The 26608-nt window shown below is 41.0% G+C and overlaps 1 protein-coding gene across 1 annotated transcript in view; it reads right to left on the bottom strand.

Moving 5' to 3' along the window:
* The window catches only part of SGCZ (sarcoglycan zeta), a 3417736-nt gene that overhangs the window by 1439319 nt on the left and 1951809 nt on the right, over nucleotides 1-26608 (bottom strand). The gene's annotated exons all lie outside the window — the stretch shown is intronic.

The following is a 26608-nucleotide window of genomic DNA, read 5'->3' as shown; positions in this document are numbered from 1 at the left end:
TACCACACTTTTCAGCCTGGTTCAAGGCTCCTGAGAGCACCCCAGCACTATCAGGTTTCACCTCATATCATGCGTTCCGGCCCCAAAATCCGGACAACACCAAGAAAGGAGGGGGGGTGTCCATATTCATAAAGGACACCCACACCTCAAGGTTGGTGGCAACGCACGATGCATTGGAGACCATCCAGGTGCAATTAACCATAGGCAAGACTGCTCTGCAATTTGTAGCATGTTACAGGCCACCCTCTCAAACTCAGGAACCTCACATGGCTTTCCTGAAAACATTGGAGGGGATAAATGTATCTCCAAACACCATCATACTAGGTGATTTCAACTACCCTAACATAGACTGGGAACACTACTCAAGCCCAAACACTCTAGCCCAAAGGTTCCTGGAGTTCATAAACTCAAATGCCATGGAACAACTAGTCACCATCCCCACAAGAGGAGAAAACATACTTGATCTCATCATCACGAACATGGGATCACAATGTTCAACACCGGAAGTATACCTCTCACTGGTGAGATCAGATCATAAACTAATCTCGCTGGAGGTCCTCATCCCGCCCCCACCTGAAATAAAAAAGACCACAGTGAAAAACTTCTCAAAAGCCGACTTCACACTTCTAAAAACTAGCGTGGTCTCCTTTAAGGCCCCTGAGCCAGTGGTAAACATTACTCAAACCGCTGAATCACTTACAAATGCCTTCTGCCAGCACCTACAGGACTGCATGGATCAGGCAATCCCAAACAAAACTAAGACTCTTTGTACCAAAGGCAAGCGGCCAGTCTGGTGGACCCCAGCCATAAACAAGCTCTACAACAAAAGGAGGAAGCTACTTCAAGATAGAGCAAAATCCTTGAAAGGTAAGACACCTTTGATCATTATAAGTAAAAAACTAAGAGCTCTCATAAAATCATCCAAGGCAAATTTTGAGAGAAAAATCGCCAAGGACTCAAAAGACAATCATAAGGCCTTCTTTAGCTATGTTAGAAACCTAGGAGGAAACTCCCAGATATGCTCAGAATTAGTTCAAAATGATATGAAGATTACTGAACCTACACACATTGCCAACATACTGGCTGACAGGTTCAGTGCAAACTCCCCCAAAAGGAGAGATATCTATACCAGAGGATTGTAGCCCCCCAAACATCTCCAACGCCCAGGTGAGAACTGCCCTCTCCAAGGCAAAAAACACAGCATCCATGGGACCGGATGGTGTCCCCAGCTGTGTGCTCCATGAACTCAATGAGGAATTAAACCCGCAGTTAGGACAGCTGTTTAATCTTAGCCTCACCTCAGGATACGTACCCAAGGAGTGGCGCACGGCGACTCTGGTCCCACTTCACAAGGGCAGTGCCTCCACCGACCCTGGTAATTACCATCCCATTAGCTTGACAAGCCTTATCTGCAAAGCCATAGAGAGGATCATAATGGAACTCATAAATAAAGACATAGGGAACTTGCAGACTTTGGATCCAACCCAGTTTGGCTTTGTCAAAGGCAGATCATGCCTTTTAAACTTGGTTGACTTTTTCGAGACAGTCACCAAGGCCATTGATGAGGGAAAGGCAGTCCATACAGCCTACCTCGACCTGGCAAAGGCCTTCGACACAATACCCCACTCAGGTATCATCGAAAAACTCATCAGCTTGAATGTAAACCCATACATCACAAGATGGGTTGCAAACTGGCTAAGTGACAGAACCCACAGGGTCAGAGTTGCTGGAGCCATGTCAGACTCAAAGCCTGTCACAAGTGGTGTCCCACAGGGCTCAGTCCTGGGTCCACTCTTGTTCGGCATCTACTTTTCTGAAGTACAAGGAAACACAGGAGGGTTATGGCTGACAAAGTTTGCAGATGACTGCAAACTGGGCGCCATAGTCGAAAACGCATCTGATACAGATATCCTTCAGAAGGGCCTCACAGAAACGGATAACTGGTGCCAGAGCCATGGCCTAAAGTTAAACGCCAAGAAATGCATAGTCATACCCTTCGGGAAAAACAAGGTTACCCCTAGCTACCATATAGGTGGCAATCCACTGAGCACAGAAGAAGTCATCAGGGATCTGAGGACCCAGGTTGACAGTAGCCTTTCGTTTGACACTCATGTTGCTAAAGTAGTTAGGAAAACCTTCTACATTGCCCACCTGATCATGAAGGGATTCACATCTAGATCAAGGGAGGTCATCGTCCCCCTGTACTCATCACTCATTAGACCTATGATTGAGTACAATGCCCCATTCGGAATGTATCTGACCCGACACCTGCAGCAGCTGGAAAGGCCCCAAAAGTTCCTCACCAAAAGGATAAAGGGTCTCAAAATATGTCTTATGCTGCCCGACTGAAAGAACTCCAGCTCTATTCAGTCTCATACCGCTTGCTCAGAGGTGACCTGTGCCTGACATATAAGGCCATGTCAAACCCAGATTTGATGAATATGCTTCACCTCAAAAATCTAGATCCCTCAGAACCACAAGGGCGGGAGACTTAAACCTTGACACGGTTATTAATAGAACGTGCTGGAGGGACAAATTCATCACCCAGAGACTCCCTATGCTGTGGAACAAAATCCCGGTACATGTGAGGCAGAGCACCTCGCTGGCCTTGTTCAAGAGGAATCTTGACCAATGGATGGGAGATCGCAGATATACCCCAGGGATTACTTCAGTGTCACTGCTTGACAGAGGCACAGCAAAATAATAGGCATAGTTTTATTCAAACTAAAGGGGTGGCGAAAGCCACATAACTATGGGCTAGGCTTATAAATGCCCTTGGGCAGATAGCCTAGTATAAACCTATGAACCTATGAACGCTAAAGGTGGTGGAGTGTCCATATTCACCAGGGATATTCATACCACCAGGCTAGTTGCCCAACATAATGCATCTAAAATTCTCCAGGTGCAACTAAGTAAGACTGCAATCCATATTGTAGCTTGCTACATCCCCCACCATGCCCCAAGATTCTCACTACACCTTTCTAAACATACTGAAAAATATTAAGACACAACCAAATACCCTAAAACGGGGTGATTTCTGCTACCCTGCCATTAAATGGGAAAACTACTCATGTACCAACACCTTTGCCCAACGGTTCTTGGAATTCATAAATTCCAAAGTCCTGGACCAACTAATCCATAGTCCCACAAGGGGCTCCAATATCCTAGACCTGGTCATTACCAACATAGGAAATTGATGCTCCACACATATGGTCACCCCCTCGTTGGTCAGGTTTGACCATAAGCTAATCACCCTTAAAATCCACATCCCATCCCCACCCACCAGTAAGGAAACCTCCATAAAAAACTTTTCCAAAGCCAACTTCATGCTACTCAAGTCAGAAGAGACAAACTTCATGACACCCATGCAGACGGGAACTGAAAGTTCGACTGCTGAATCCTACACAAAGGCACTGTATGAGCACATCCACTCATGCATGAATCGTGCCATCCCAAATAAAACCAAGATGCTCTCCTCCAAAAAAAGGATGCCAATCTGGTGGTCCCCTGCCATAAACAAACTTTGGAAGTAACTGTTGCAGAAAAGAGAAAAATACCAGGATGCAAAACACTCCCTTACCAGCCTCAGTAAGAAGCTGAGATCCCTCATAAAATCCTCCAAAGCTAGTTACAAAATAAAAATTGCCAAAGATTCCACAGGCAACCACAAGGCATTCTATAACTATGTCAAAAATCTAAATGACAATGCTCAGATCTGCTCTGAGCTACAACAGAATGGCATTAAATATACTGATCCCAGGGATATAGCCACTATCCTGGCAGATCAATTCAGTGCCAACTTCACCCCCCTCTCACCCCCTAAATGGTTCATCTCAATGCTGGAAGATTGCCAAATACTGGTAACAATGGCCGCACAGGTAAAAAATGCACTCTCCAAAGCTAGGAATACAGCATCCATGGGACCAGATGACATCATGGGCTGTGTACTACATGAACTACAAAATGAAATGGCGCCTCACCTAAGTGTCATTTTAATCATAGCCTCACCTCAGGCTTCGTGCCCACTGAGTGGCGCACAGCTGCAGTTATCCCACTCCACAAGGGAGATCCACCTTGGATCCCGGGACCTACTGCCCCATCAATCTGATGAGCCTGATCTGCAAGGCCATGGAATGTATTATCATGGAACTTATAAACAAAGGCATTGGTAACCTTCAAACACTGGGCCCCACCCAGTTTTGGTTCATGAAGGGCCAATCTTGTTTTCTGAATCTGATTGACTTCTTTGAATCAGTCTCCAGAGCCGTCAATCTTGTCAACACCACCTCCTCTATACCACTGTCTCTATACCTACTGTATCTGTCCATATTTTATTCCAACATGCATTATTTTCTAACATCTTCTACACTACTCCTTATTCTATCTATCTCCACCTCTTACCACTCCAATATCTCTGACCCACTCCTATGTTCACCAACTTCTCACTCATACAACATATATCCAACTACTTCATCTTTCACTATCTCCCCTAATCTCTTTACTACCTCTACCTCAAGTCTATATAAACTATCCATAATACAGGTTTTTAAACCTTCCCACAAAGCTAAGTCAAAACTATACAAACTCCATCTAGCATCTACTACACACTCTCTCCTCACTAAAAACCTACTTCCATCCCAACCCTGGCCCCTCTTCTCTCCCCAAAACTACCTCTACACTGCCCCCATCTTACACCTCTAACAGTCACCAACCTCAGTCACAACAATCATCTCCATCCAAATACTTAACTATTTACTCATTGAATATTCAGAGTCTAGCAAATAAAGTCACTGAGCTGCACTCATGGATAGCTCTCAATACCCCCTCACATCCTCTCCCTATCTGAAACCTGGCTCAAGCCACACATCTCAAATAGTGAAATACTCCTACCAGGTTATAATATCTTCCGATCTGATAGACCTGCAAAAAAAGGTGGTGGCATGGCCATCCTCTACTCAAACATTCTTAACCTCTCACCATACCCTTCCCCAATTCCTGACTTCCTCCCAGCTGAAATCATCATCCTTAACTGCCATCTGAATCCCCACAAAAAACTTGCAATTGCCTCTATCGACCTTCCTCCTGGTAACAATCTGCCCATTCTTGAAAACATCCTATCCTGGTTCTCCCACAACATACCACATGAGACACTTATCCTTGGTGATGTCAACATTGATTGGTCCAAACTCACAACTGACTCCCCCAACTCAGTATCCACCTACATGGCTTCCACCAACTTATAACATCTCCCACTCGCTTCCATAAAAATTCCTCTTCCAGCTCCATCATAGACTGGATCCTTACCAATCCCCCCCCCCCCAGCAATACCACAATCCCACCACCTTACCTGACTCCCTCAGTGATCATCTCCCTGCCACCATCTTAAGACACTACTCCCATATTCCTAAACCCCACCTTATTAAAGACTGTCGAAAACTATCGACTTTCAATTCATCCCAATTTAACTCCATTCTCCACAACATAGATTGGTCTATTCTAAAACACCTCCCCCTAAATGATGCTGTAAGCACTTTCAATAGTATCTTCATGAATACTCTAAACTCCTTAGCTCCCTCTAGGAAGATCAGAGTAAAATCAAGCCATGCTCCCTGGCTCTCCAAAGAGACTAGGTCCCTTATGAAACAAAGAGATCATGCTTGGAAAACCTGGACTAAAACTAAACAACTACCTTTTCTTCAAAAATACAGGCAACTGAGGAACCTTGCAAAAAAACATATAACTAATGACAAAAAGTTATACTATAGCTCTGCTCAGCTTAACAACAAATCCAATCCTCAAAAATTTTGGTCAACTCTCAACAACATCCTCTATTCTGGAAAACCCTCTAATCCCTCCCACTACCCTAACTCTTCCTCTCAGGAAACAGCTACCCTCCTGAATAAACACTTTATCTCTTTCATCCAAAATCTGGTAACCTCTAAACCAAACTCTACTTCGACACCCACCTCTCCGAGTCCCGCTAACACAACTTTGTTTTCTTTTGAGCCAGTTCCCATTACTTACATCAAATCTCTACTACTCAAGCTAAAACTTTGCTCTCCTTCCACTGACAATCTATCTCCTACATTCCTCAAACTTGCTGCTGACTCAATTGCCTATCCTGTATCTAAACTAATTAATCGATCTATTCTGGAATCAACTGTCCCCACCCTTTGGAAATCTTTCTTCTCTATCCCTCTTCATAAAGGTGGAAACTCCACTGACCCCTCAAACTACCGACCCATTGCCATTCTGTCCCCCCCTCTCCAAGATATTAGAAAAATGTATTCACTCACAGCTTCTCAATCACCTCCTCACACATCACTTACTTACCCCTACCCAACATGGATTTTGTCATCACCACAGCACCACCACTGCCCTCCTCTCCTTCACTCATATCATTGCAGAGGCCCTAGACAACAATAAACTCATTTCCTGTCTCTTCTTAGATCTCTCCAAAGCCTTTGATACTGTCTCTCATCCTCTACTACTATCCAAACTCACAAATCTACATCTATCCCCCTCCACACTTGCTTGGTTTAATAGTTACCTATCTGGCAGGGAACAATCTGTAAAATGGCTCTCATCCTCCTCACCTTCCTTCCCATCTCCACTGGTGTTCCCCAAGGCTCCATCTTGGGACCCCTTTTGTTTAACATCTTCACCAATGATCTTTATACCTCATGCAAAGAATCATCCCTTATTCAGTCTGCCGACGACTCCACACTTATATCCATCTCAAATAAAATTCCTGAACTACACTTCTTGACCAAACAGGCCCTATTATCCACTGAACAATGGCTCTCTCACAACCTATTGATCCTAAATCCCAAAAAGACCAAACTCCTACTTTTCCTTCCCCGTTCTCTTTCTCATCACAAAACCTCCTTTTTTATTACATCTTCTAACAATACAAATATCCAACCTGACACCCACACAAAACTCCTTGGGGTCATTATCGATGACGAACTCAAGTTCAATCTACACATTCTCCAATGTATAAAAAAAAAAAACAGAAACTAGGTCTGCTATATCGGAACAAAAAATTCCTAACCCCTGAATCTAGACTTACCCTGGGCCAGGCACTCCTCCTCCCCTCCCTCTTATAAGCCGCCCCAGTTCTTACCAATATCCAGGCCTCCACTCTAAACAAACTGCAACAGACTTACCATAAAATAGCCAGATTCATTACTAACTCCCCATACAACTCACACCACTGCATTTCTTTAAACTCTCTTCAATGGCTTGAACTTCCCCAGTTTCTGCTATCTTATGAATTTCATATGCTACACTCTGTTCTTTATAAACCCTCCTTCTGTCCATCTCTATCTTCCTTAGTCTCCATCTACATCCCATCCTGGACCCTCCATACTTCTAACCAACAATTACTTGATATCTACCACCCAAAAAGGTCAGTAGGCAAACTACTCTACAAACACTTCCTTGCCCATGCTTGGAACAAACTTCCCCTTGACTTACGTTCAATCTCCCACACCTCACACTTTAAAAATTAACTAAAAGCTTATTTTCTCAATTCCAGAACCTGCCCTTGCCATGACCCTACCTAATCTTCCTTTCCTTTATGTACCCTCAAAAGGATCATACTTAGTACCTCATTACACCTCTCTCTCAAGTGTCTCTTCTATGCATTTGCACAACTTTCTACAAACAAAAAAATGTTAATTGTTAACCTATTGAACTATATCAATGTAAAATTGTTACTTAGCTTCTTTTTAATGCAACTTTAACTTTATGCATGTATCCCAACATATGTGAATCATTTTGCTATAACTGCTATTATATCAATATTGTTTAAAATTGTACTTGTTTTAAAATGTATTACTGGAGCTTTTCTCCCCAGGTCTCCACTGAAAATGGGCCACAAGCCCAGTTAGACAAACCCGGTTAACAAATGGCAATAAATAAATAAATAAATAAATAAAGCAGTCCACACAGCCTATCTGGACCTCGCCAAGGCCTTTGACACCATCCCCCACTCTAGAATCATAGATAGACTTACTAAGCTGGGCATTAATCCCTACGTCACTCGATTGGTTGCCAACTGTCTTACTGACAGAACCCACACTGTAAAAGTAGCCGACTCCAAATCCAGCTCCAGACAAGTGACAAGTGGAGTACCTCAGGGTTCAGTCCTGGGACCACTCTTGTTTAGCATCTACTTCTCTGAAGTACACGCCAACACTAAGGGACTCTGGCTAACAAAGTCCGCAGATGACTGCAAACTGGGAGCCATTATTGAATCCCCAAATGATGTGGATACTCTACAAAAGGGTCTTACAGAAATAAATGCTTGGTGCCAGAGCCATGGGCTCAAGCTCAATGCCAAGAAATGTATAGTTATCCCCTTTGGAAAAAAACATGTACCCATGAATTACCACATAGGTGACAGTACACTAAACACCGAAAGTTTGATAAGAGACTTAGGGACACAGGTGGACAGTGGTCTCACCTTCGATAACCACATCGCCACAACAGTCAGGAAATCCTTCTATGTGGCACACCTCATCACTAACGGCTTTTCATCCAGAAAAAAAGGAGGTCATTGTCCCACTGTACTCATCCCTCATTAGACCCATTATAGAATACAACACCCCATTGGGTATGTATCTCTCAAGACATCTGCAACAACTGGGCAGGCCACAGAAATACCTCACTTAAAGAATCACAGGCCTAAATCTGATGACCTACGCTGACAGCCTTAAAAAACTCCAGCTATACTCTTTCACATATCGTCTACTCAGAGGCGTTCTCTGCTTAACATACAAGGTCATGTCAAACCCAGAGCTGTTGGATATGTTACTCTTAAAGAAATGCCAATCCCTCAGAGCCACATGCTCCAGGGATCTAAACCTTGTCATCACAATAAACAAAACATGCTGGAGTGATAGGTTGCTGACCCAGAGACTCCCAAGACTCTGGAATAGACTGCCCATACGTGTCAAGCAGAGCACCTCTTTGGCCCTGTTCAAAAGGAACCTTGACAATTGGATGGGAGAAAGGAAATTCATCCCGGGGATCACATCAGTCACCCTGCTAGACAGGGGTCCAGGGAAGTAAATAGTGTGGGAAGAAATAGCCAGGGAATTGTTATGGCAAGGCTTGTATAGGCTCTAGGGCTGATAGCCTAGTACCAACCTATGAACCTATGAACCATAGCCCAGTCAACAGATGGAGCATCTAGAGCCACATCCTGCTACTCTGCAAAAACTGCTGCACCTAATAACATGATGATGTTACAGTTTTCTATGTCTTTATCCTTTTATAATACCACACAGTTGAGATTTATGATGCCGGCATTGGCAGATATGAATTATGTCATTTTTATTTGATTAATTTGAACCATGCACTCATTTCTCGTCATGTTAACATTTGAGTCTATGTATGCATTTATTCAATTGTTCTGCAAACTGAGATGTGCATCCTCTTGTTCAACTCTGCAGCTAAGGTCTGTCAATTGGAAATATCATGTGCATTGCTGGGAACCATGCAAACATCACTGGTTAACTTTGCATCTTGTCTATGAATTCTAGCTTATTAAAAAAAAAACAGTTCTGTAATTTCAGTTACCTTTTGTCTAACATATTTGAAGTAAAGCTTTCTACACTTATATGAAACCCTGTAGTTGCACAATTTTATGATAGTTTATTTGAATGACATTGAACTGTAATTTGATGACAGAGGAGTTGTTTGCTAATTATTTAATAGCTAATTTTAGGAAACTGCACATACACTCAACTCACATGTATATTTCATATTTCAAATGCCATCCAGTTGACAGATGTAGCAGTTTACAGAACTGCTGAAATTATAGAAGTAGTCTTTTTTTTTTCAGCCCAATAATATATTTTTTTCAAGTGTAAGACTTACAAAAATAGCATGATTGATATTCACATTAGTTGATTTTATTTACTCAAATTATATGTTTTAATATGCATAATGCAAAGGTACTTCATGCAACACCTGGTTGTTTCATGCTAAGTTTGTCTCCCTTTCCAATATTATTTTCCCATATATTAACAAATTATGTATCTGTCAACCCAAATTGTGTGTGTTATCATGATTTTGCTTACACTGGCTGATATGGTGTCCTGCTCATTGGTAGGTTTTGTAAATGCACATTAGAGAAGCCATTAAGTTGCACAATATCTACATCATACACTACTGTTTTCTAAAGGAGCTGTCCTATGCATCCTGCTAGCTACTTTATTTCACTTATATTTCCAGTATTTTAACTTTAAACCAGGCCTGGTCTTGAAGATATTGTTTACATTTGTTCCTATACTCATAACAACTGTAGCTGTTAAAGGAAATTAGATCATCCTTTGCAATTTATTAAGAAAAGTGATGCATGTCACTGAAACAGACCAGTCTTTTATTATGTATTATATATATAAATAACAACAAAAATAATCATGTTTGCAAGATGTGTGTTCATTACCATGATTTGTCTGATTACTGTATCTTAATCAATTCTCTTACGACTATTTCCTCTTTCAAAATATAAAGACGAGAGAGACCATCAGCTAGTGAAGGTACCAATCAACTAACTATGTACACTTTATATACATTCTAAAAAATCTACTTGTAAATACTCAAATATAACAATATTTCTGTATGTGGAGCTTTTCTCCCTGGGTCTCAGCTGAAAATGGGCTTCTGGCCCAGTCAGACCTCTCCAATAAACAAACATCAAATAGAATAAATAAATAAAAAAAAATCCTCATAATGAATTTATTTATCATGTTGAAGCATGAAATCAGAATTTAATGCATGACACAAATCTTGGAAAATCCCGTCAGTCGTGCTGTATTATATCTGTTGCTGTCTTTCAGTGTTAATTAGAAATTGTGCATTTTGCTTATAAATAGTAAGTGATGGTGACCAGGCTTATGTGCTACAGACTGACATATGAAAACCTGCCGCATTTTACAAAAAAAGTGATTGAATGTAAGGCATTGTACCCTGTCTTACTTCATTGTGTGCCCATTGTACTCCATGCATGGAGTACAAATGCAAATGCTATACCTCTGACAACACACCATACAGTCAAGTGAATGCATCAGATTATCAAGATGCCTCAATAAGTTAACCTGTTGTGAACCAACAACCACCTTACTAACAGGCTGCATCCAGAAGCACAGTGATCATCCTCTGTCACTATGCTTTGTTGGAGAAATAGCTGAGCAACACAGTAATGTAGAAGGAAAAAAAATGGAAAGAAAATGCCTGTATTGTAGAGTGAGAAACTCGCTAATCAGTGATGCTGGTAATAAGCATTACTCATCCATCACAGCACAAGACCACTTCATTGACCACTTCATTATCATATTATGGCAATGAACATTACTCATCCATCACAGCACCAGACCACTTCATTACCATATTATGGCAATGAACATTACTCATCCATCACAGCACCAGACCATTTCATTACATATTATGGTAATGAACATTACTCATGCATCACAGCACCATACCACTTCATTACATATTATGGTAACGAACATTACTCATCCATCACAGCACAAGACCACTTCATTACCATATTATGGCAATGAACATTACTCATCCATCATAGCACCAGACCACTTCATTATATATTATGGTAATGAACATTACTCATCCATCACAGCACCAGACCACTTCATTACATATTATGATAATGAGCATTACTCATCCATCACAGCACAAGACCACTTCATTACCATATTATGGCAATGAACATTACTCATCCATCCCAGCACAAGACCACTTCATTACCATATTATGGCAATGAACATTACTCATTCATCAAAGCACCAGACCACTTCATTACATATTATGGTAATGAACATTACTCATCCATCACAGCAACAGACCACTTCAATACATATTATGGCAATGAACATTACTCATCCATCACAGCATTAGACCACTTCATTACATATTATGGTAATGAACATTACTCATCCATCACAGCACCAGACCACTTCATTACCATATTATAATAATGGACATTACTCATCCATCACAGCACCAAACCAATTCATTACCATATTATAGTAATGAACATTACTCATCCATCACAGCACCAAACCAATTCATTACCATATTATGGTAATGAGCATTAGTTATCCATCACAGCACCAGACCACTTCATTACCATATTATAGTAATGAACATTACTCATCCATCACAGCACCAGACCACTTCATTACATATTATGGTAATGAACAATACCCATCCATCACAGCACCAGACCACTTCATTACATATTATGGTAATAAACATTACTCATCCATCACAGCACCAGACCACTTCATTACCATATTATAGTAATGAACATTACTCATCCATCACAGCACCAGACCACTTCATTACCATATTATAGTTATGAACATTACTCATCCATCACAGCACCAGACCACTTCATTACCGTATTATGGCAATGAACATTACTCTTCCATCACAGCACCAGACTACCTCATTAGCATATCATGGTAATAACCATTACAAATCCATTACTGTATTGTGGTACTGTAGAAGGAAAACATGGAAAGAAAGCACTTGTATTGTACAGCAGATCCACCCTATCAGTGATGCTGTTAAGCTCCTACCAGTGGAAACTTGCACAGCACCAGACCACTTCATTACCATATTATGATAACAAACGCTACTCATCCATCACAGCATCAGACCACTTCATTACAATATTATGATAATAAACTTTATCCATCCATTACAGCACCAGAGCACTCCATTACCGTATTATGGTAATGACCATTACTCATCAATCATGCATAAAGACTGAGATTTGTTATGAGTCACTAGTATATCGTACAGTGGAGTACCGTACTAAATTCCCATTTTCTGTGGCATCATGCAGTGCCATCAAGGTACACTGTGCTTCTTTACATCCTCAGAAAAGGTACACCTTGTCCGCAATGTGTTCAAGGTACTCTTGTGAGCTGTTCTAGAAACCTAGCTGCTGCAAGCATATCACTCTGTACTGCCCCATCTATGTTCATGTCTTAGTGTGATCCATTAATGCATCTGTGTACTATGCTGAGGAATGCAAAGGTTATTTCAATATTATATTTGATGTGCACGTTTGAAGCAGCAGTAGTAAACCACATATTTCTTTATGTGACAAAAACACAGTTTATTGCAGCATATATTTCTGGTACTGGTTAAGAGTTTGACATTCATTTTGTTTAAATACTTGATGACTTATTTTACCTCTACTATAGATTCTGTAGAGCCAAAAGGATGCTATGGTATTCACAGACCTTATCCATTTGTTGATCTTGCAGAGGCAAATGAAGTATAAACATATAATGTACAGTTTTTGACAAAAGATGTGCATGCTGAGAGTTTTCTATAGAATCAGTTCTTTGTTATATCAACCTTAATTGGCTTTTACATTAACATCCCCCAACCTGATCTCATTGCTATTTGAAAATATTTTTTCTATCCCTGATTTAAATGCATTTGGCTTTCAAAAGTCTTTTGACGCTATTTCTTATTATATACCTAAGTATTTTATAGTTTATGCCACAATATGTATTTCCTGATGATACTGTACTATTTGTGAATGCTGACTGAATATATGGGTGTTTTTTTTCAGTCTGAATACTAGCAGCTTATAACTCGAGAAGGGAAGGACTGAGGCAAAAAGTGTATCTGTGCATTATGATTAATGGAAATGTGCATATACACATTTGGATGATTGTACTCTTTTAGCTGAATGTTAAAGTCATCAGATTTCTTGCAGATGATCTGCACCTTGACAACTGATTGAATACTTGGTTAAAATGTAGCCTCTGGCAACTAAACTGTTAACGGTATTAGTCTATGAATTATATGACATTCCAATGTATTTTCATCTCTTAGTGGTTTTGTACTGCTTTCATAATAATTCTGTAATCTTGATGTATGCAAGGATATTCTCTACTGTGGTTCTCTCTGAAAACTAGCTTGGCATATTGGATTGATTCAGATAACACAATATGAATACTTGTATAAATACATATATAAGTAGATATTTTGCTTGTCAGGCATCGTACTTTTGAAATTTGCCACAGTGCCTTTCCATGCAACTGACACTGTTGCATTACATGTTTGTTTACTAAAATCAAGCCTGAACAATGATACAAATGGACCTATTTGAAACTCACCTTTGGAGCAGTGCTTTAATACCATTCCACAGAGTCATCTAGTAAGCAAATAGAGGCTGAACTCTGTTAACAGAAAAACATCTGCCAACAATTCTGAGGGCAAGATGAAAACTTCTTTTAGGATTTTTATTGCATGTCTTACCCCAGTCCTTAACCCACACCTTATCCTGGTCCTTACCCTAGTCCTTACCAAAGACGTTACCCCAGTCTTTATCCCAGTCCTTACCCCACACCTTACCCCAGTCCTTACCCAGTCCTTACCCCAGACCTTAACCCAGTCCTTACCTCAGGCCTGATATCATAGCTTACCCCAGTCCTTTCAACAGTCTTTACCCCAGTCCTTAACACAGACCTTACCCCAGTCCTTACCCCAGACCTTACCCCAGTCCTTACCCCACACCTTACCCTGGTACTTACCCTAGTCCTTACGAAAGACCTTACCCCAGTCCTTATACCAGACCTTATCCCAGACCTTATCCCACACCTTACCCCAGTCCTTGCCCAGTCCTTACCCCAGACCTTAACCCAGTCCTTACCTCAGACCTGATCCCATAGCTTACCCCAGTCCTTACAGCAGTCCTTACCCCAGTCCTTAACCTAGACCTTACCCCGGTCCTTACCCCAAACCATACCCCAGTCCTTACCCCAGACCATACCCCAGTTCTTACCCCACACCTTACTCTGGTCCTTACCCTAGTCCTTACCAAAGACCTTACCCGAGTCCTTATCCCAGACCTTACCCCACACCTTACCCCAGTCCTTACCCCAGAACTTAACCCAGTCCTTAACTCAGACCTGATCCCATAGCTTACCCCACTCCTTACAGTAGTCCTTACCCCAGTCCTTAACCCAGACCTTACCATGGTACTTACCCCAATCCTTACCCCAGTCCTTGCCCCAGTCCTTGCCCCAGTCTTTTGGAACTTCTTACCTTCCCTGATTCTGGCATGCAAATCAGAGTCTTCCTTCAGGAGATCAGTAGATACAAATATTTTAGGAGAGTACACTTTGAGCCTGATAGTGGTATTAATTTATCATCAGAATGTTATTAGTTTATTTTATTTTTTTTACTACTTTTTTATACCTTATATGATGGTATTTAATGCAAATGTCCAGGATATAATGAAAAGAAAGAAGGAGTGGAGGAAAATGTGGGCGGAAAGACAGACCAGGCTAGGAAGGAATACTGGTTGGCTAACAAAGAGGTTAAGAGACTCGGTACAACAGCAAAGAGCAAGACATCGAAAGAACTCTATTAGCTTCTGGAAAATGACTCAGTAGATAGCAAAAAGAAATTCTATCAAGTTGCAAAGCATAGACAGAAAGATCCTGACCCCATGTAGAAAATGGGAAAAAGATAGTTGATGATGATGATTTAATGAAATTTAGCTAATGATTTTCTGTGCTGTTATATTTGTTGCTGTTCAGTTTTTAACCTTTATTATTTAGATAGATAGATACATACATACATATATATATATATATATATATATATATACATACATATATATATATATATATATATATATATATATATATATATATAGATGTATAGATATATTTTTATTGTCTGACCTTCAGATTTGTTTGATATGTAACTCCTTGTACTGTTGTACTGTACCTACTTTTTGTAGACATAACAAATGTAGTTTAGGACAAACTAAGTTGTCCTGCACCCACGAGCAAGGGTAAAGGGGTGGGGGATGGGTATAGAGGTTAGGAATTCATTTGAGTCATTGTAGATAGCTAGGACAGTGGGATTGTGGTGGTGTAAGGGTTAAAGAGAAAGGGAAATGTTAAAGGAAGTGATGTAGGGGAAGGAGGGACTTATGACAGGATTAAGTGGTAGGGATTAAGGGAAGTAAGCACATTCGGTGTGAGTTGGTGGTGAAGCAACAGCTAGCACATGTCCAGACAACCTGTAGGAAATGTGGAAGCAGGTAGGCCTTGGATGTTGAAGACAAGGGGGTGTTAGGTTAACTGAGTTAGCTCCTACCTCTCCCTTCTTTTGTGTTTTCTCTTTTGTGTAATTAATTTAATGTGGGGGATGGAGCTGAGGAATACAGGTTGGTGACAGGACTTGCTGGCATGGAAGTTGTTGAAAGGGTTACTAAGAGGAAAGTGTGTGTGGGTGAATGGTTGGTGGGTAGTGTCTGTATTGGTGTGATTCTCTGGGGGTCTGGTATGCATGGGGTTGCTGAGGGTGCTTCCTGGTGTCTGTGGTGTGATTCTCTGGTTGTTTCATGGTTGCTGAGGTGATTGCTGGTGGTCCAGTGGTTGCTCCGGTTGAGTTGTTGGGCCGGTCATGGTTTATGAGGTGCTTGCAGTCATCTGGTGTTGCTGAGGTTGCTTGCTGTCATCCTGGTGTCTCTGGATGATTTGCTGGGCCCGTCGTTGTCTCATTTTCCGGTTGAGCCATGCGGTCGGGTAGCAGCCATATGGATCGGCCCGGTATTAAAGAAAAAAAATGTGTTCATCCTGGTGGTCATGGGAGGCTGTGGGGGTCCCTCGTTGTAATCCAGTCTTGTTAGCATTGGGGGTAGTGGGTGGGGGATCCCCTCGTGCTCCCTGGTGGGTCTGTGGGCTTTTGTGGCCTTTCTCTGGTCTCTGGTGTTAATTTTGGCTGTTTCCTTCGGCCGTTAAATTAAAGGATGACAGCCCCACTGGCTTTCCTCATTGGTGGTTGTGGTGGAGGATCCTTTTGTTCTCCCTGGTGGGTTTGTGTGCAGCCGCTGACATTTTTGCAGCTGTTCGGTCTGGGCGCCTGTTCACGCATGCACAGTGGAGCTATTGACCATTACCTCTAGTGTGGACAAGGATTTGCTGTCCAGAGTAAAGAGGTACGGGTTCCAGGCTCGTTGGTGGTAAGATGGTGCTGGTAACTGTGCAGCTTCAATGGAGGTAGGTAGAAGATAGATGTAAAGTTTTTTTTTTTTTTCTTTTACATGTGGTTATATTAAAAGAGTTGGTAGCTGTAGGGAAGTGTGTGGCTGAAGGTGTGTGGCTGAATGTGTGTGTAGCTGAAGGGTGAAGTGTGTGTCAGGTAGAGGCATATTTTAATTTATGGGGAAGGTATAAGTGCAATAGTTAGTGGTCAGAGTGTATGCTTAGCAGGTAAGTTATGCAAGGGGATGTTCTCGGCTGTAGAGTACATGTAAGTAGGGGAGATGGTAGAGAGGTGGGGCATAGTGCAAGGCAACACTATAGGGGTTGGGGGGGTGGAGTAGGGTAGTGGGATTTGTGGAAGAGCGTGTTTCTTTCTTACAGATGGCTAATTTAAAAGAACTATGTTAGCGATGGCAAGCTATTGTGGCCCAAGCGGAAGAGTTGTTCCAGGAGGCAGCAACATCTGAGGTGGTACAGGAACCAGGACAGACTCTGAGTCGTAAGAGGCGGTGCACCATGGTGAGAACCCCAGCTTGAGGGAAAAGACAACAGACAGTGAAGCAGACGGTTGCAATGGACACACCAGCTCCCAGTACATCTCAAGATGAAGGTGCAGGTAATAGTTTTACTTCAGCAGTATTGTCTGGGGAGCTAGGGGTTGAGGATTGTGGTGAGGGTAGAAGGATGAGGACTTGTTAGCTGGGAACCTTGGGGGTGGCTTGCTGGTGATAGAGGATGCTCAGAGGCAACTGGCACAGGATGCCATGTACCCTGTCAGAGATGTGACTAGGGTGGGTGTTCGTTCCGGGGACAGTTCAGTTTTGGACTCGGAGGTAGGTTCTGACTTTCGGCTGCAGCTGGGGAACTGGTTAGCTACCCAATCTTTGGGACAGGGGGCAGGAGCAGTTTTCCTGACTCCACACATTCCGGGGTCAGTCAAAGAAAAAAATTGAAAAGGAGAGTATGTGGATTTGTTTGAACTGATCGATGCAGAAGTGGTCCAATGGCTAATGGAGGTGGAGGTGTCTAGTAGCAAGGACTTGTTGGTGCCTTTAGTGGCATTGGGAAGAAAGAGGGTAGGTAAGATTTGCCTTTGGACATGGGATAAATGGGTGGTTGTCGTTATTTACTTTATGGCAGCGCAGCTGGAGAAGGATGGGTCTTTGGCCTTGTTGCTTCTAGTTAATTTCCTTACCATTCGTGAGGCACAAGGGTTAAGGCCGGATGAAGCATGGCTTTGGTACGATCAGCATTTCTACAAACAGAAGGCTGTGGACCAGTCGCTACATTGGGAGTTGCATCATCCGGATACATGGTTAGCTAGGATGATGGATAGTTATGGAGGCTTTAACAGAAGGGTGAGCGGGGCAGAAGCAGCTGGTGTGTGTTGGTCTTTTAATAGTGGTTCTTGTTTATGGTTGGGGTGCAAATTTGCACACATTTGCTCAAGATGTGGAGGGAGTCATTTGTCTGTTTGCTGTGGTCAGCAAGACCTGTCCACATGAACTCCAATGCTATGGCTCGTGAGGGTGGATTTGGTGGGCAAAGCTTCTCACAGGGGTTTCAACTGGTCTGGGATGGGGTAATTTTTGTGGGTCCTGGGGTCTTGAGCTCTTTAGTAGCAGTAGAGGAAGGGGCACCATTTCCCATTAAGGTGGAGGTCCTGCAGGGTATACTTCACTGGTTTCCGGGTCTTGCCATCAAAAATGAGATAATACAAAGATTTTGGGGGGGGGTCCAATAAAGTTCACAGTGGGAGGTGGTGGTGGGGGTTGCAAGAATCTGTGATCAGTTCAAGGTAAAGAGGACATCCTCGAGGTTTTAGTGGAGAAGGAGTGTCGGGCAGGGCGTTTATTGGGTCCTTTTGACAGTTTGCCTTTCAGTAGTTACAAGGTGTCGCCTTTGGGGTTAGTGCCAAAGAAATGGGTCTGGGAATTCAGATTGATGCATCACTTGTCACACCGGAAGGGAATTCAGTGAATGATTTTATTGCAAATGAGGAGGTTAGGGTGCATTATGCTTCCTTGGATGACATGGTGAAAGTGAATAGGGAATTTCGGGAGCCATGGCTGGTTAAGTTTGACATTGAGTCGGCTTTTAGCTTGTTGCCTATTAGGAGTGAGGATTGGCCATTACTGGGGATGCGGGTAGGCGATAAGTACTACTTCAATAAAGCTATGCCTATGGGTTGTTCAGTGGCATGTGCAACTTTTGAGAAGTTCAGTATGGTATTGCATTGGGCTTGGCAGTAGAGAGTGGGAACTCAAAAGGCAGTCCATTAATTAGATGATTTTCTGTTGGTGGGCAAAGAAGGGTAGGTGCACAGGAGGGGTTGCAGGAGTTTATAAGTATGGGTGAGGAGCTAGGAGTACCACTGCCTCAGCATATGATGGAGGGTCCAGTGAGAGCCTTAGAATTTCTGGGACTAATGGCTGATGCTGAGCGGGGACTGTTTTGCCAACCCAAGGATAAAATATAGAGGCTTAGGTCGGCTATACATTTGGCATTGGGCAAGGATAAGATTTGGATTCATTCACTCATATGTTGGGGCTTTTGAATTTTGCCTGTCAAGTTGTGCACTCAGGACGAGCCTTTTGTAGGTCGGTGGAGTAAACACCATTCGGTTAGGGTGACCCAACTAGTGCGGTAGGACTTGGTGTTGCGGAATATTTTTTTGCAACAATTTAATGGGATTTCTTTTTGGCAGTCAGACTAGGTGGGGCAGGAGGAACTTCAGTTGTTTATGGATGCAGCTGGGGGTGCTGGTATGGGGGCCTATTTCAGGGGTCGGTGGTTTTCGGCTGTGCCCCTTCTATGAGGAAGGTGTATGGTAGGGCTTTTCTCTGATGTTAATCAGTTTGTTTTGCAGCTGCCAAAAGAGGAGGGGGTATGGTCGGAAGAATTACTATTGCAATATGTAGCTCGTGCTTGGGGGATAGCAAGGCTTTGGAGACAGTCAAGGTGGATTTGACTGCAATTAGCATTTTTGCTAATGTAGCGGGGTTGCAAGATTTCACTAAGTCTTGGACATTAAGGCAAATGTTGAGGGGTTGCTGGAGAGTGGTGGTGGAACATAGGGACATTCGATGACCACTTATGAGGGTTATATTGAAAGTTTTGTTGAGAGGGTTAAGATTGTTACAAGGGGGGGTCTTCAGATTACTTCATGTGGGCCACGTTATGTACATGGTTATATTTTGGCACCTTTCATATTTCGGAGTTGTTAGGCTCATTATGTTGGAAGGATGTTATCATAGGTGAGCAAAAGGTTACTATTGCATTAAGGAAGAGTAAGACAGATCAATTGGGTAGGGGATGTTTGGTGGTGATTAAACCTGACAGGAATCCTAGCCTTTGTCCAGTAACGTGAGGCTAAAGAATTCATAAGGAGGCAGAAGGGGAGTGTAGATGAGTTAATTTTTTGTTCAGTGGATGTGAAGGTGGTGTTGAGTAGTAGATTCATAGGTTTGGTGAAGAGAGTTTTACGTTGCATTGGATTTCCGGCAGATAGGTTTGCAGCTCACTAGTTTAGGATTGGTAGGGCTTCAGATTTAGCTAGAGAAGGTAGTTCCATTGAAGTGATTAAGAGATTGGGGAGGTGGTCCTCAAATGCATTTTTATCATATATTAGATAAGGTTGTGGCATGATTATTAATTTTCTTTTCTTTTCTTTTAGGGAAGTATATTATCATCTTGAGGCATTCATATATCCACTGGGCAGAAAAGTGTGCATTAGTTAAGGAAGATGGGATAAATTTGGGTTTATCACATTTAGGGTGGTCAGTGACTTGGCATGGGGTTAGGGGTCTTAGGTGGGATAGGTTGTTGCATGAATTTGAGAAGGTTAAATGAAAGGTGGGGTGTCCTTGTATATTAGTAATTCATTTGGGGGTCAATGACTTGGGCATTCTTTCCAAAAAGCGATTAGTGGATATTATTCTTCTGGACTTGCTGAGATTACATGCGTTGTACCCGGGTATGGAAATTGTTTGGTCAGAGTTGGTTCCTTGTTTGTGTTGGAGGAGTGCTTATAGTTAAAGGGTGATTGAAAGGGTCAGGAGGTTCGTCAATCAGAGACTGGCTAGGCAGTTAAGAATTTTGGGGATGCATACCACTGAGCATAAAGATTTTGGGGATAGAGAGGAATCTGGGTACTGAACGGATGGGGTCCATCTTAATGAGGTACTATTGGATCTGTTTAATTTTCATTTGAAGCTCTTTTTAGAAGGTATGGTTGCAGCTAGGGTTTAGGAGTGAGAACAGCCTGGGGACCAGGCTGATGGCGGAGAAGAGAGACAGGATTGCCCTCTTCTGTTCCCCCTATAAGGAAGGTGGTTATTTATTGGTTAATGATTGTTTGGTCTGGAGGTGAGTTGAGCAGGTACACTGCCTATTTAAGGGCTGGGTGAGTAGGAACGCTGCGCCAGTGGAGGAGGTATCAGGGTGAGTAGGTATGCTGCCCTGAGGTAAATTCGTCCAGGGTGAGTAGTGACACCGCCCTGAGATCATTGGTGATGAAGATAATTGATGTTGTTTTGTGTGTATAAGTTCAGTATGACAGGATTAAGTAGTTGAGATTAAGGGAAGTAAGCACATTTGGCATTTGGTGGTGGAGTTGGTGGCCCTCCCACCCTCATTTTTTTGGATATGGATGGAAGATGTTGGGCAGTTTAAGCCAGAAAAGAGGGGCAGGATTGTCCTCTTCAGTTCCTCCTCTAAGGAAGGTGGTTATTTATTGGTTAATGATTGTTTGTCCTGGAGGTGAGGTGAGCAGGTATACTGCCTATTTAAGTGCTGGGTGAGTAGGTACGCTGCCCCAGCCCTCAATGGAGGAAGTATCAGGGTAAGTAGGTACACTGTCCTGAGGTAAATTCGTACAGGGTGAGTAGTGACGCTGCCCTGAGATCGTTGCTGATGAAGATAATTGATGTTGTTTTGTGTGTATAAATTCATTGTGCAATATTGTTTAATAAAGGCCATCAAATGGCTTAATGTGTTTGGTGTGGTTTATTTAATGGGGGCCGGGACAATTAATGCATACTGGAAATGCAAGGAAAAAAGCAACAAAGTCAGAATGATCAGAGTGTAAAATATGATCAGACCGAGCTACAGTTTTCTGTATTAGCAGCTCATGGTAGTAAACGGGGTTATTATATACTTATGATTTGATAAACGGTTGTATAGTATACTTATGGCATAATTGTAGAAGCCAGTGCAAATCTTTAATGTCCTACAGTGCACACAGGTACACATGGCAATAAAAGACAACTATAATAAAAGTGTTGATTTGGAACGTTGTTAATGCATTGCCTCCATTACATGCATATCTCTTATACAATACAGGCAAACATATGTGTTTATAATCAAAAATCACCAGAAGCAAGTGAAAACCAAGTAAGATTACTCAGCAGGCCGTTCAATGATTAAATTCCGTTTAATGAGCGCTTTCAACTTCATCAGACAAAACAAGACTTTGAAATCACATCCTTAAATACTCATACATTCATTATTTCATTATTCAATTATCTTTCTTAATTACTTTCTATTAATTACTATACCCATTTTTTCTTTGTTTAAAAGCATAGAATAAACCATTGGTCCATACTTTAATGTGTTCAAGCTTATAAACACAATCTACTTATATTTCATAATTTCATTCCAAATAGAATAAAATAAAAAAAGTAAAACTAAAAATGTAAAATACAAAATACACTTACAAACTGCTATTAAATACTGCCATTAAAACTAGGTATATTTTACTAAGAGCCCACGAATCAATATTCATTGCAACACATAATTGCTAAAGCTTTGTGCAAACTTAAAACCTACTTTTAAAACCACATTGGGTGTGGTACATAAATACATATTAAATATGTTGCAATTTATGTGTAATAATCTAAAAATACTCCAATTACCAAATTTCATTGCCATAAAAATATATGTATGTGCATGCACTTGTCTCCATATACATGCACATCCATAACAGGTATAAGTACGAATACGCTAGGATTTTCTCCAGTATCAATGCCACCCTAACAAAGCTTCTAGCTACTAAAAAGAAAAAAATCAGCAGAGATTTAAACGAGTATGCCAATAACAAAGCATACCCCCTCACCCCTGAAGATTTCACATATTTCGCCTAGCCCCTATGGGTTACCCAATTCACAGAATGATGTTAACATTGAAGAAGCAAATCGGACAGTAGGGAATGAAAATGGAGCCGCACAAGCACAGCCACTACACCGTAGTGAAAGAATTATGAACAATAATGCTCAAAATAACACAGCTCAACAGCACATTGAGGTAATTAACAGCGAACCAAACAGTATAAATAATCAACAGGGTTTTCAAAGGGGTCGCAATGGGCGATACAACAACTCAAATGGCAACAGGAATCAGGGCCAGAGGAGGAATCGTTGGAATCAGAGAAGGATATGACAGGAACCTTGCAGGAAGGAACACAGATCCTTATAAGCTCAGAAGGAGATTTCAAAATATTTAACTACACAGTTTTGACTATAGAACAAGATATGGTAGACTTCTTTGCAAAAGGATTGTCCTTTGTGCCAGATAGAAGGGCTGATGTGGTTAGGACTATTGTGGACTTAAAATTGTTTGTACGTAAGTTAAACCTCACTTCCCTAATGCGAACAAATTCTTCACTTACTAACACTTTAAGAGTATCCAATATTTTTAACCCTCCCCTACATGTAACCTTGAGTATTTTTGAAAAAATATGCAAAATGGATTTGAGAGCTATATTAAGTGATTCATACAACAGCCAAACAATTAATGCAAATATCTCTAGTAGGGAAATGGATTTTTTACATTTATTAAATGTGTGCAATATTAGGGTTATGAAACCAGATAAGGGTGGGGGGGGTTGATTTTTATGAACCAAAGTGAATATAATAGAAGTTAATGTGGCCGATAAAAAGATCAGAGGCATACCTGATGACCTATTCCTAGAAGGAACCATTGACATTGACACGTATCAATATCTATCCATGTCTGCTCCTAAGATTCCTGTCCTATTTGGTTCCCCTAAGCTCCATAAGAGCTATATTGATCCTCCCTTTAAACCCATTGTAGATGGCAGAGGATCAGTAACATATGCCTGTGCCAAATTTATTGATAACATGTTGAAACCCCTTATTCAAGATGAACCACAGATCTGTCAAGATACCTGGAGTTTTTTAGGTAATATTAATAAACTGGAATACAATGATAGCAATATCTTTCTTACGATAGATGTAAAAGATTTATATACAGTGATTCCGCAAACTCTGGGGCTTGCATGGATTAGGGATTTTATGTCCCTAAAAAAGGTAGACGATAAAAACATCTATTTGGTTGAGCCATTGTTAGAGTTAGTACTATCTAATAACTTTATGATATTTGATGGGCAATTTTATCTCCAAAACACGGGAGTGGCAATGGGGTCACCCTGTGGTAGAAGTTTTGCAAATTGTGTAATGGCTTATTGGGAAAGAACCTTACTGTTTAATAATGCTTTGTTTCAAGAAAATGTGTTATGGTATACTAGGTATCAGGATGATATGTGCCTTATATGGCAGGGAGAGGAAATACTTATTGAGGCTTTTGTAGCAATTATGACTGATATGACTGATTCCCTAGAATTTACATACCACATAGGGTTGGAAAGCAATAATTTCCTTGACATAAATTTAACAAAGGATAAAGCCAATTGTAGATATAAAACTACAATATATAGGAAACCCACGCACTCAAATGCTTTCTTACATTTTTCTAGTAGCCACCCCTACCATCAGAAAAAAGCAGTTGTAAAGGGACAGATGGTAAGGGTGGCTAGGATGGTCTCTGAAGATACCGACTATATAAAAAAATGTGAATTATTGAAATTAATGTTCATCAAAAGGGGCTACCCAAAAGGGTTTGTAGAAGACATTATTCTGGAGGTTAATATGAAAAGGTCTTCAGGGCATTTCAGACAATTATTATATAATGGTTATGACAACAATCTAGTATCAGCAACAGACCAACAGATTATATGTCCAGGGGTTTCAGCCCAAAATTTGGGTCTGAATTTTCTATTCACTTACTCTCTAGATTTTAAGAAAATTAGAGCTATTCTCAACAAAAACTGGGCAATTATCCTGGAAGATAATAGTCTGAGTAAAGTCCTGGGTGAAAAACCTGGATTTACGTATAGAAGGGGGCCCAATCTAAAATGTTTGCTTGAGAAGAAAAAGAAGCAAAGCAAGATTCCTGGAATGAGGAAATGTGGAACTTGTCAACAATGCAAATTTATCCAAACAGGAAATAAAGTGATGATAAGAGATAAGTCATATTTAATCAATGGTGGATTTAATTGTGAATCTAAAGGGGTGGTGTATGTAGCGTGCTGTGAAGCATGCCCATCATGCTATATTGGCAAGACAGAAAGAAAAATTAAACAAAAGATTTACGAGCACCAATATTGTATTAATTGGAGGGACACCACAAATGCATTAGCTAAACGTAGTTAACCCAAACCACAGATTTCAATATATAGTAATACAACAGGTGCAGTGCGGAATAAGGGGTGAACCCTGGCAACTTAAATTAGAAGAGAGTGAGTTAATGTGGCAAATTCGTACATCAGCACATATTCCACCAGGCTTTAATGAATACGCATCAATTAAAAGTATTTTGAAGTTAAAGGCACTCTTTAGGTAGAATGGTGGTGGATTATAAATTTAAAATTAATAATTAATAAATCAATACAAATAATAGAAATAAATTGAGGTGGTCAAAGCAAAAATAAATAAATATACACACACACACACATATATATATATATATATATATATATACATTATCGATTTTTATATAGAGGGAACCTTTTTTGGATATAATTTATGTGTATTATATTATATTATGTTATGTATGTGCATGTATATGGAGACATGTACATGCACATACATATATTTTTATGGCAATGAAATTTGGTAATTAGAGTATTTTTAGATTATTACACATAAATTGTAACATATTTAATATGTATTTATGTACCGCACCCAACGTGATTTTAAAAGTAGGTTTTAAGGTTGCACAAAGCTTTAGCAATTATGTGTTGCAATGAATATTGATTCGTGGGCACTGACCCCTTCGAAAGCGCTCATTAAAATGGAATTTAACCATTGAGCGGCCTGCTGAGTAATCTTACTTGTTTTTCACTTGCTTTTGGTGTTTTTTGCTTGTTTACTTAGTCGATTTAGCATGTGTTTATAATAGCATAGAACAGACCTATGGCATACGATTTTGCATAAAGAGATGTTTTTACACAAGCAGGTATGTAAATGTTGTAGGACACCTGTCTATTCAGTTATAAAACACATGGAAAGGAATACATATTGAAAGTATGTTCAGCAAACCTGGGAGGCATCGTTAGCTCTTATACTGCTTCTATTCAAACATTTACTTCAGTAATGTCAACAACAGTGACTCTGCTGTGCTGATAACCATTACTGCAGCTCTAGCTGTATAAGCTGGCTTGTTCTATTCAAGTAAATAGCACTTGA

Source organism: Protopterus annectens, chromosome 2.part1 (genome assembly GCF_019279795.1).
Source record: "Protopterus annectens isolate FY-2018-M chromosome 2.part1, PAN1.0, whole genome shotgun sequence".
Classification (NCBI taxonomy): domain Eukaryota; kingdom Metazoa; phylum Chordata; order Ceratodontiformes; family Protopteridae; genus Protopterus; species Protopterus annectens.
Note: the sequence above shows the minus strand (reverse complement) of the source record. Positions and strands in the feature narration are given on the sequence as shown.